Here is a 4,097-nt window from a genome sequence, read left to right as displayed (position 1 = left end):
TATGTATGAATTATGGGGATGCAAACTAACTATATGGGTACACTGTTGATAAGCACATTTCATATACATCTTTTGGCACTTAAATATGCAGTTTATTGAGATATGACCATCAATTCTTGCTGTGAAATATTGAATATTTGCATGAAAATCATATAAAGAATCATTTACAAGTCATTTGTTTCTTTTGCAGAAAAGTGCGCAAAGGCACTATAAACTTCCAAGATCTGGACTAGGTAGCTAAGAGAATTAGTCAAGTGAAAAGAAGAGAAGGAAGAATGGACTTGTGTGTGATGATAAGAAGTAACCAGAGGGGCTAGCCAAAGAAGAGAGGGACCAACTTGGGAAGAAAGAAGAGAAGTAGGAGGGCAAAATTGCAAAGTGGCAGATCAGATCGCGAGGGATAAAAATCCCTAGCACAGCCACCGATCCCCTTTGGTCCTGACACTTCTCTCCCTCCCCTGATTTCTTCTCCATCTCAGGCCGCCGCCACGGCCAGGCCGACATGGTAGGTGCGCCACCAGCACCCAGCGCCACCCATCCTCCATCTTCGCCGCCGCGCCACCGCACCAGCGGCCTCCATCACCCCCATCCTCTGCAACATCCATCCATTTCAGCCGCCGCCACACCTAGATCCTCCCCCCTGCTGCCCGCTTCCCTCTTCTTCTCCCCAATCTTCTTCTCCTAACCCTTCTGCTCCTCCTTCCCTCATCCTTGCTGCTGCTCTCTCCCTCTCCTAGCGCTGCTGCTTCTCTTCCCTTCAACGCCTACTGCTGCTCCTTCTTCCTATGCGCCCCTGCTGCTCCTCTCTCTCGCAACTCCTGCTGTTGTTCTTCTTCATCTTCTCCTCACCTTGTTGCTGCTCTGAACCTTAATTGTTGCTGCCACTTCTTCTTCTCTGAACCCAACGCTGCTAGCTGCTCCTCCTAGTGCCGCTTCTCTTCTGCCCAACAAAATTGCTGCTGCTCTCTTTCTTTCTCTTCATCTCTCTCTTCCTATGCGTGTGTGTGTAATTTCTGTGAGTTATTAGTGGATGCAAGATCAACTATATTCTATTCTGAATTAGTATTATTTGTGTCTGTATGTCAGTTAGTTTACTTTAATAATTCAGATCACCTGTGATCTTTGTGTTGAATGTGCTTTCAGTGTTCTTGAGAAGTGTAAAACTGAATATTCAGTTTACAATTTCTGAAACTTCTGTGATTCAGTGGTGTCTCTGTGTCATATATATAGCCTGTGTATTGCCTGTTGTAGAAAATTCCAGTTTGTAAGTTCCTATGATAGCTCCAGTACATGTGACTTTTATGTTGTCTCAAGTACCTATGATATATATGCATATGTGTGCGTGATACATTTATGTTCTGTCCTACAACCTTGTTTCTTCCCCCTGTTAATTGTTAGATAGTTATATATATATATTCCTGCCTTTTTAATTCCCTAGCATTTTGATGTTTGCTTGTATTAGCATTTTATTTCTCAACTAAAACAAAAACACAAAAAAAATACATTGAGTAAAATCTGAATCTACCTTTGCTTATCTGCATTTTCTTTGGCGACAACCCTGTTTAGTTTAGTTTTACTTTCTTGCTTTCATCACCCGAATCGTGTTACCTAGCTTAAGCGAGCATAGTCGCCGTCGCCTAGTCCCTGTGGGGAACACGACACTCGCAGAATTGGGAGAAATACCCCACTTCACTTTCAATTGATTATTTTGGCGCCGTTGCCGGGGACTAGCGTCGAGCGATTTTGTTAGGCTATAGACTAGGTTTTTCTTGTTTTTCCCTTTGTGCTATATATATATGTGATATATCTCTAACCCCTAACCCTAGTTCAAGTTATTTTCTCTTTCTTTGCTTGGTCATTCTGCAGGTTATTGCAACTTCTCAGATATGGCTTACTATTCAGATCATCATGCTTATGCGAGCAACACTACAAACAGCACGGAAAGTATTCAAGAACTGATAAGTAAGATTTCCCATCAATTAGATGATTTAGCTCGGCAGCAAGGTATTGTTTTTGAGGATAGGCCTAGCTCTTATGATCCTTATTCTAGAGGCCATCCTTATGTTGCTCCTACATGCCATATTTGTGGATTTCAGGGCCATTCACCCGTTGAATGTCAGCGTTGTTACTCTCACCCTCCGGATTGTTTTGGTATGAGCTTTGCTCAACAGCATAGCTCATGCCAAAACAATTACACACATGGGTGGCCTGAAAACCAGAATATGTCATATAGGAACAACAACCCTGAGATCTCACCATTTGCTTCTAGTAATCATATGCAGGGATTTAGGTACAATGAGGAGAGCCACAACTATGCACCACAACAATTTCATTCAACTCCTAGTCATATACCACAGTACCAGGAGATGTGTCTAATGGAGTTAAATGGTCCTCCATTTGGTCAACCAACAACTCCAGCACCTGTTGTGCAATCTCATGTGCAAGTGCCCACACAAGATGAGTTCGATGACATAGACAAGCTCACACTTTTGAGTCTCGAGTTCACTTGGAGTGCCGAGGATGATCCTATTAGGAAGGTTATATTGGAGGAAATGAAGAAGATTAAGAGTGGAAAGGAGCTAGTGGAAGAAGTAAGGAAGATTGAGAAGAACATCAACGCTGGCAGTAATATCTCTTCCCTCCTTGAGTTGAGTGTTGATGGGATATCCCTTAAGGTGTGTGAGGTTCCAACACCGTCACATCCAACTGAGCAAGATAGCAAGAGCCCAGAGGAAGAGATACCTCAGATTGAAGAAGATGAACTAGAAGACGAGGAACAAGATGATGAAGAGCTCGAATTCCCAAGTGATCAAGATGAAGACAAAGATCTACTACTCTTGAAGAAGTAAAAGAAGCTGCTGTAGATGAACTTGAAGAACCAGAAATTCATTTGCCCATCGTCATACAAGAGCGTGACGTAGCAGGTTTATCCAATCCTCTCAATGACATGCATCCTTGTAATCTCTTTGATACTACCTTGCATTGCACGATACCATCACTTAAGCTAGACTTGAAAAATTATTTGCTTGGACATGATCATAGATATCCTGTTAGTGGCATTACTCTCATTTGTGATGATCACAGTTACTTTCCTCGTGCTAGTCCTATGCTAAATGAAACATATCATTCCCATGCTAGTCTTGAGCTTAATGATAAATATCATCCTCATGTTAGTGTTGACCTTGCTGATTTCGACCATCCTAAACATGTGCTTTATAGCTATGCTTATGTAATTGGATATTCGATTGATGACTTGGAGGGTATTATCCCTACCACTTGCATTTTCTCTTTCGTTGAGTGCTCTTTCAGGTTCTTGCTTGTGCACGAATCACTACATGCTGACCAGGTTCGAGGTGACATTCCTTGGGACCCCGGTGGATCCTGAGCACGGAGACGAGGAGAAGCAAGGATCACACATATGGAAGAGAGAAACTGTACCGTGCTTGTGGAAGCAAAAGGAGAAGAGCTGCAGCTTAGAGAGTGATCAAGCGAGTGTTACTTCATAGTGCCCGATGAGCTGTTTCATGACCCATTCTGAACATCATAAATACATGCTGAATTCAATTGCTAGTTGGGTTGCTTGAGCCAGTTATTACTTGTTGTCAAGCTGAAATTCACCTTTGGCATCGTGCTTGATGTGAATTTGTGAACTTGATTTCTGAATGCCTTGTAAACTAGTGATCTACACCATCCATGCTTGGCTGAAATTAGTGAGAACTATTAGTTTTGAGTGCTCAAATCCCTAGTACACTAGAAAACTTCGTCATTTTCTGCATTTTACTATGATACACCTAGATCACCATGTTTAGATGCTGAATTTGTGCGAAGTGTGTTCCCATTGAGAGCAATCACCTAACCACTATGGATTAGCATGCTATGTTCCCTGGATCGGTAGCATGTGAACCAGACATGGAGAAGTGAGGATTCCTTTTTTTGTGCTTATGTGTTGTTCTTTAAAAAATATCTTATAATGAATAATTATTTGGTCTTACCTAACAGTAGCATGTCATGTTCCCTGGATCGGTGGCTTGTGAAATCTGGTTGGATTGGATGTGTTAATTATATTAAAAAATGTAATTGTCGAACCAGGTGTATAC

General features: G+C 42.0%; 1 pseudogene; it reads left to right on the top strand.

Moving 5' to 3' along the window:
- The first annotated feature begins 416 nt into the window (after positions 1-416).
- Positions 417-3,739, top strand: LOC147966239 (uncharacterized; annotated as a pseudogene).
- Positions 3,740-4,097: the final 358 nt, after the last annotated feature.

The sequence above is a fragment of the Triticum urartu genome, chromosome 6A (assembly GCF_056163025.1).
Source record: "Triticum urartu cultivar PI428250 chromosome 6A, HENAU_Tu73, whole genome shotgun sequence".
NCBI classification, from domain to species: Eukaryota; Viridiplantae; Streptophyta; class Magnoliopsida; order Poales; family Poaceae; genus Triticum; species Triticum urartu.
Note: the sequence above shows the minus strand (reverse complement) of the source record. Positions and strands in the feature narration are given on the sequence as shown.